The 8,369-nt window shown below is 34.6% G+C and overlaps 1 pseudogene; it reads right to left on the reverse strand.

Moving 5' to 3' along the window:
- Positions 1-1,093: 1,093 nt before the first annotated feature.
- On the reverse strand, positions 1,094-1,231 carry LOC112627057 (annotated as a pseudogene).
- Positions 1,232-8,369: the final 7,138 nt, after the last annotated feature.

Here is an 8,369-nt window from a genome sequence, read left to right on the forward strand (position 1 = left end):
ATGCTTAGTCAAACCTTCCTTAAAATGAGTTTGGGTTCATTGTGATGCAAAGATATACTGTAATCATAGCATCAAATTTTATAACACAAAGGAAGAATGCAACCCCTTTGTCCTGGGGAAACAATTCAAATTAGCTCTTACAAAATAGCCACCTCCACTTTTAAACCATGAATATAACATAGACTATTAATGAAGACCAACTCAAAAGTCTACTATTCAATTCAATGAATTAATGAATAAGTTTCTGTCATAAAACTGTTAGCCATTACCGTTAAAGGTGAGGTCTTTTCAAAAGGATGACACCGGTTTTCATATATTGCCATGCACTGCAGAATGTTTCGGCCAATGGCAGACTGCATAGATGATGGTAGTGCCATAAGATTATTATATCATATACCTTTTTAATATAATATTGTATTTATTTTATTGCTACATTAGAAGTGAAAATAAACTGTGAGAAGCTACAAAAATGTGCAACCTCATGAAGATTATGTAGTAACGTAGGTGCCCACTGTAGAAGGTTAAAATTGCCTTATCTTGTAGGAGGTACAAGGACTATACACACAAAGGGCATCAATGGTAAGATTATTGACAGCATCTGCCATCTGGAATTAATGCATCAATGGGAAGTTTAAAAGTACGTTTAAGGGCTGGGAGCCGTGGCTCACACCTCTAATACCAGCGCTTTGAGGTCATGAGGTCAGGAGTTCAAGACCAACCTGGCCAACATGGCAAAACCCTGTCTCTACTAAAACTACAAAAATTAACCGGGCTTGGTGGTGGGCACCTGTAGTCCCACCTACTTGGGAGCCTGAGGCAGGAGAATCACTTGAACCTGGGAGGCGGAGACTGTAGTGAGCTGAGATCGCACCACTGTACTCTAGTCTGGGTGACAGAGCGAGACTCCATCTCAGAAAAGAAAACAAAACAAAAAAGTAAGCTTAAGGAAACATTGGCCACTTCTGACCTCTTGGCCAAGGTGTACAGATGAGAAGACAATGGAAAATGTCTAACATTTCTACAAATGCACTGGTTTACAAAACCGACACTCTCAAACGATGTTGAAATTTGCCCGTGGGAGGAGATCCCTATTTTAGAATGTTTGAATACACTGATTCTCCTGCTGGATAGTTTCCTTTGACAGAAGAGTATTTTTTTCTTTGTTTTTAATTTTCTTCAGTTTTTCCCTGTCAAAGTTCCTCACTTTTGACATGTTCGGCTTATCACTCATCTTGACTAAGGAAAACCTGTGGCTCACTCTAGACTAGATAGTAGCACCATACTCTTACTGTGTTTTCTTCTATGGTTAGATAGACAAATAGCATTGTGTTCCAATTGCCTACTGTATTCAGTGCAGGTTGGTGTACAGGTTGGTGGCCCAGGAGCAATAACCTGGGTTTATAGTAGAATATGCCATCTAGGTTTGCATAAGTGCACTCTATGATTTTCACACAATGATGAAATCATCTAATAACACATTTCTCAGAATGTGTCCACATCGTTAAGCAACATGAGACTGTAATTGTTTTGTTTCTGGCTGCTATAAATGACAACATCAGCAGTTGAACAAGGCTGGTTTTGATTGTAATCATAAAAGTAATCAAAAAGTAACATTTGTAAATTTAAAAGAAAAAAACTTATATTTTCTAGAGAAGGAAGATTTACATCCAAAATTGTTTTTAAATAAGTTACAAGTTTGAAGAAATGGGCATAATTAGGTTTCAGATGGATCCCTTTTGAATCTCAACCCAGGAGCAGAGAAGATTACAGTTGAGAAAATCTTGGGCTAGTTGTTACCTTGTGTGCAGTTTTCTTAGGGTGTTCTTGGGTCTTTTACTTAAAGCCTTAAGACATTACATAACAATGAGCTTGGAAATAGTGTTTTTCTCTTTAATATATAATTAAATATATTTATTATTTAATAATAAATACCTAGTTTGCAGTTGTGGAGTCTATAATTCAGTTCTGCAATGACATTGGTGGGAGTATTAAGTAATGAGTGCAGAGAATTGAACAAATGTAACACAACTGTTAACTTTCATTCTGAAACTTCAGATCTTTTATAAATTACATCGTCATCACTAGTCACCTACGAAGTTAAAAACCTGTTCTATAGTAAGAGACAGAATTGAAGAGACTTGCTGAAGGTCACCGAAGACTGAGGTTTTTATTATCCAAGAGGCCAGAATTAAAAATATTTGAACATGGATGCCTACTTTGAACTCAAATGAAGAATGGTTTACTCTTTGGGAAGAATCTGGAGATCAATTCACGAATGTAGGGATGACTTCTATTTACTCATGGGATGAGGATAGAATGTAAACATATGTTTAAGCATGAAATGGATTGGAGTTACCTTAAGAGCAAGGTGTTATGCTACTTAGGAGACACAAAACAACATGATGAGTCAGGCTATAGTATGTATTTGGAAGACAGAGAGAGTGGTGGGCGGTGGGGGGGGGAGAGAGAGAGAGAGAGAGAGAGACATAATGAGAGTTAGACAAAAAGATATATAAAGAGAATGAGAAAATAATATTCCCTATAATTATGCCAAATTATTGACATATTTTCTTAAAAAATAAATTCACAGATCACAGTTATAGAAAAATGCATTGCTGTATTTTTATCCAAGTGTTCATTATATAAGGATAGAAGACAGTGCATTTAATTATGTGAATAGCACTTAATGTCATGTAATCTTGTTTGAAGACTTATTTATTTGATCTCCTTCAGACAAAGTGACAATTCAATTTGCTTCAGCTTTGTTAGAAAACCCCTCATCTTCTAATTATATCTGTTGGTGCATGAGTAGACACAGAGCAACAGATAACACACTGACAACTTGCAGACCTAGGGGCGAATATCTGTTATCACAACTTGTAGAGTTTAGACCAAACATTAGTGAAATTGATGTGTTTTTCTAGGGATGAAGTAGCAGAAAGGACTTTTTAGAAGAAAGAACTTGTCTTCTAAAATATAGGAAGCTATTCAGAGAGAAATATATTTAGACTAAAATTAATTAAAACAGATGCATAATGAAATAACTTAAAACAAGCAATAGAAATATGCTCCTCATGAAGGATAAAGTTCCTAGCTTTGTATGTGAGCAAAATGTACCTTCTTGAAAATTTTTCTAGGAGAAATGAGAGCCACATTTTCAGCACTGGCAGAGAATTTTAATTATCAGAGCAAGCTGAAGAATTAATGGGCATAGCTCTAGAATGTGAGTAAAATAAATCATGTTCCCCAAGGACCGATTTCTACTTAATTTTCTGCTGGAAGTGAATAGTCCTGAAATTCGGATTACTCTTATTTTAGTGATGTCCAGTGTCCCTGCATTAATTTAGGGGTATCAGTCATTGTTGTATTCAAAACAACAAATATGTCTCAATTCAACGAATCACCAAGAATGACATAATTTATAGTGAATATCAAAATATGCATCAAAGTTTGCTCAAACAATAAAGATTCATGACTGTGAGATATAAACTGTGGATAATAAATTTGTGACTTGAGGAAGTTTTCATATAATACTGTGGAAAAAGGTATATCAAACATTTAAAAAATGAGTGTATGCTGGTGTTCTTATATAAGGAGAGAAATAAAAAATCCTTTATTTCTTCATAAAACAAAGAACTTTTATCCTATAGTGCCTGTGACCTTAACCTCAAAAAAGAAATGAATATTACCTCCCCCTGTTTCCCATCCCTGCAATCAACTTTTTTTTCTGCCAAGGAGAAAATCTGTTGTCAAATTACCCTATTGTCCTGAGCGATGGACAAATAACAGAAAAGCTTTGAACCCATAAAACATATTTCATCCACAAAGTACAAAACACTTCAAAAAAGAATAACTCATACATTCACATAATCACCAAATCTCCTGTTCTTGCTGGGGTGGTGATGGGATTAGGGTAAAATGTTGTAATTACGTGTTTTACTATATTCAGGGAAAAAATTAAACTTAGAAAAGTAAATATTCTCAGATAAGGAAGGATTGAAAATATCACAGATGACTCAATGGGACTCAAAGCTTATTAAACTCAGTGATGAGCAAGTGGTTGAATGTAGATTTAGAAGAAATGGGAGTACACTAGGATTGGGACTGGGTAAGAGAGGAGCCTCAAATGACTCTGAAGATTGCACAAATGCCTCATTGCAGTTGTGCACTGGAGATGCTTCTTGGCCTCATCTTAGTGTCAGCAATCCTACTGCTAGGGCAGTAGTCCTGCCTGGTCTGATGTAGCACTGCTGACTACCCTTGGATATGTGCTCCTCATTCTCTCTCTCTCTCTGTCTCTCCCTCTCTCTCTCTCTACCTTGTGTGTGTGTGTGTGTGTGTGTGTGTGTGTGTGTGTTTAGGAGTGTGTAGTGGTAGTGGTGATGTTGAATTTGATTGGGTCCAGACTGGGAGGAAATCCTGGGATATGATAGGCATTGGCCAGGGGTGCCAAATGTCTGGGCCGCACCAGCAGTTACCATGCACTTGCAGCCTTCCAGGTGCTCTGCTAAGCACATGACTTACTGTATCTCCTTTAGTCCTTACACACTCTTTAAATATGTATTATATAACAGAAGAACTTTGCAGAGGCCATATGTATTTCAGGGTCAGGGTCTATGATTTGAACTCAGTCCAGTGTGACTCCAAAGGCAGTGGTCTCTATTCTGCGGTGGTATTTATCCATCTCATTTGTTAATTCAGAGAGTTCAGTTCCACAGCACTAGGTCTATTCTAAGACAGGGCAGTCTCATACATTTGGCAATGGAAAAGAAAATTTAGTATCTTATGATCCCCAAGTCATGATTCAGAAAACTACAGTGTAGATACTAAACATGAACAGGTCATTGTGACTATTTTATTGTGATAATATTCAAATATATGACATTTTCTTTAGTGATTTTTGCGTTTTTAATGGAATTACAAGGAACCCTATTTGTTCCCTACCCAATATGCATTCCAACCCTTTTTTCTTTCTAGTAGAATTTCAATTTTATTTAGGTATCAACCCTTTTCCAGTCAACCTCTTTGACTCAGAGGATACTAAATCCAAGCTTAACTTCAGATGTGGTTTCTGATTGATTTACTGGTGGTAATCCCATCCCCACTAGCAACAATTGGTCCAGGAACCCAAACTCGAGCTAATTAGTTAATGAAAACTACATTGTATTCTTAGTCCAGGCATGGGTACTGATGTAAATTGGCCCAGTTCGTTTGAAAGGAAGAGCTTCAATTGCATAATTGCGAAAGTCTCTCTTCTCTTTCTCTGAATGCTGCTATAGTTGTCACTGGCCTCCATCCGACAATCTAAAATGAACACAAAATTTCAGTTAAACAGAAGAAACAAGTCCGGGAGCCCTATTGTACATCATGATGACTATGGTTAATAACAATATATTGTATACTTAAAAACTGGTGAGTAGATTTTAAGTATTCTTACCACACAAAACATGACAGGTGTGTGAGGTAATGCACAAGTTGAATAGCTTGATTTAGCGATTCAACAATGTATACATATAACAATGCGCCATATTGCATACCATAAATATATGTAATATACAATGTACTGTACACCATAAATATATACTTTATATATGTATACAAATATATATTCAACACTGTGTACATATATAAAAGCATCATATTGTATACAATAAATATATATACATATTATATATAATATAAATAAACATATATTATAGATAATGCTTTGATGATGTATACATTGTTGCTTTGTTATATGTATGCAATGTTGAATCACTAAATCAAGCTATTTAACATGTGCATTACCTCACACACCTGTCATGTTTTTGTGTGGCGAGAACACTTAAAATCTACTCACCAGTTTTCAAGTATATATAGTATATATTATGTAATATATAGTGTGTATATATATATTTTTCTACCTGTCAATTTAAAAAATGAAACCTAGATGATGCAGTGAAAGGCAGGTCAGGGAGAAGAAGACAACCTGGCTTTTTATAGTCTCACCGAGTCACTGAATCAGCAGAATCTGGGCTTTCTGTTTTTTTATGAGACAATAAATGTGTTTACTGTCTAAATCAATTTAAGTCTGAGTTTACTTTTACTTTCAGGAATGAGCTTCCAAGATGATGAGAGAATCGTTCATTTTTTGTCATCAAAATATCAATGCCAATATTATCGGGTTACTCATAACATTAGTTGGAATTTGGAATGTAACCATTTTAAAAGCATACATATAAATATTTATGTAGACTTTTTACATACATTTGTGCATAAATATGTACATATTATATAGAAATATACATGATATACATGGCAGTTAATTATGCTTCTACATTCATTTTTGTATAGGTAGGACATATGTTATTAATCAATGTTTTATATTTTAAGCTCTTAATATATAGAAACTATAGTTCTAATTATTTGTTCTCTAAGATTCCCACTATAATCTTTTTGGTGAAAATTAATGCATTCTGAAATAGAGGGTCTCAATTAGCCATTCTGACAATCTATTCAATTCTCAGGAGTCAATAATCTGAGTTTAGATGGAATTTTACAAAATATGAATGAGAAGAATAAATTATAAATTTTGAGGTTAAGTCTAAGTCATGTTCTAGTAGAAGATACAAAACCAAAACAAAGGGGAAGAAATGCAATGTGTTTGAAAATCAGTAAGGGTTGTTTTTGTCTTTCACTTGCCTTAAATTTCCTTGTTTGAATTATAGTAAGATCCTGTGAGTTTGATCTAGTCATCTCAACTTCCTGTCCAACAGCACTTTCTGCTTATCCCAAAGAAATATTCAAAAGGGAAGCAGGAGGTTTCTAAGGCAAAAACCAAAATGTCTTCCAGTTTTCTTGTGTAGTTTGAAACAGCAAATTCATGTAAGTGTATTCGGAAGATCTTTTTTGATAATTTGGAGACCATGCTTTGTAAATGATAAGCAATAATTTTTAAACCATATTTAAAAACATTCAAACCAAATCTACATAAATAAAAAGCTATTAGTCACCTGGCAAAAAAAGGCCCTTCACCATTTGGCAAAAATCACTTTAATGTTTGTGGAGCCCCTGATGCCCCAAGAGTCAGGATTCCAAAGTTTGATAATGGCTGTACTAAGGCTGAATCACATTCAACTTAAGGAATTCTAAAAATTAAGAGCCTGGAGCCACTAGAAGTTCCTAAATATAGAGTTTGAAAAGGACTAGAATTTAATAACGTCCATAAATTGGACGAGTTTGTTGCAAGATGGATAAGGAGGATGTCATACATGTGTATAACATAAGTAGATACACTACCAAGCCATGAGGTAGTTTTGATATTATACCAATTGGTGAACTCCAGGGAACATTTTTAAAAAATCCTACTATATTAAAAGTGGACTTAAATTACTACATCGACTTCCTTACTCCACCTTATACAATGTATTATTTTTCATATCTGCATCATATGGATTCGTGGTGGAAACAAAATTTGATGCAGCGCTGCCCTTAAGGCAGACAATCAAATTAAAATGAAACTGGGTACTTTGCTAAGTACCCACTAGCAAAAGGGTCTTAATAATTTGCTGTTACCACTCTGGAAAACAATTACTTTACCAGCTGACTAGTTGTTTTAGCAGGAAAAGTCCAGTTTAATGTTATAAAAATTGAACAATGGCAATACGTTTGCATTACATGATATTAATGATAGGTATATTCATCCTGCTTTCCCCTAGATGTAGCCATATTAAACTAAATTTCTCCTATATAACTGTAAATTTTAATATCTTACCAAGCCAAACATGAAAGATTATTTCAGGAGGTTATTAGAAATACTTAGGGGCTCTTAGAATTGCTCAGCTAAAGTACCAATTGGCATTTACTTGTTCTTGTTTCAGAATTTTGTTATATTTCTGACATTTATCCCACCATTTATTTGTGAGTGGTGAGAAATTAGTATATCTAAATGTTAGTTCTTGTGGTAAGATGGATTTATAATTTAATTATTTGAGGTGGAACAAAACACTAATTTGCAGTTTGAAAAGCTTTGGAATATCAGAAAAACTTGCAAATCTACATTTTTCTTATCTCTAGAAAATAATGAAAGGTCCTCATTGTATAGAACCTGTTTGACAGTAATGAGGTGATGTATTTGAAAACAATTTTTAAAAAGGCAATGTGCTATATACTATTGTAGGATTTTATTTACATACTTGAGAACTAGCATGATCTATCAGTTTGAATGCTTTCAGCTGCAAGTAATAGAATCTGCAAATGGCTTAAACATAAGGACATTTATTACCTTAATTAACAACAAGTCCATGAGTAGGGTAGCTACAGGGTTTGCTAACTCAGCAGTTAAATGGCATGCTCATGGATCTGTTGAAAAGGTACTTTCCTTTTATAAA

The sequence above is a fragment of the Theropithecus gelada genome, chromosome 6, assembly GCF_003255815.1.
Source record: "Theropithecus gelada isolate Dixy chromosome 6, Tgel_1.0, whole genome shotgun sequence".
NCBI lineage: Eukaryota > Metazoa > Chordata > Mammalia > Primates > Cercopithecidae > Theropithecus > Theropithecus gelada.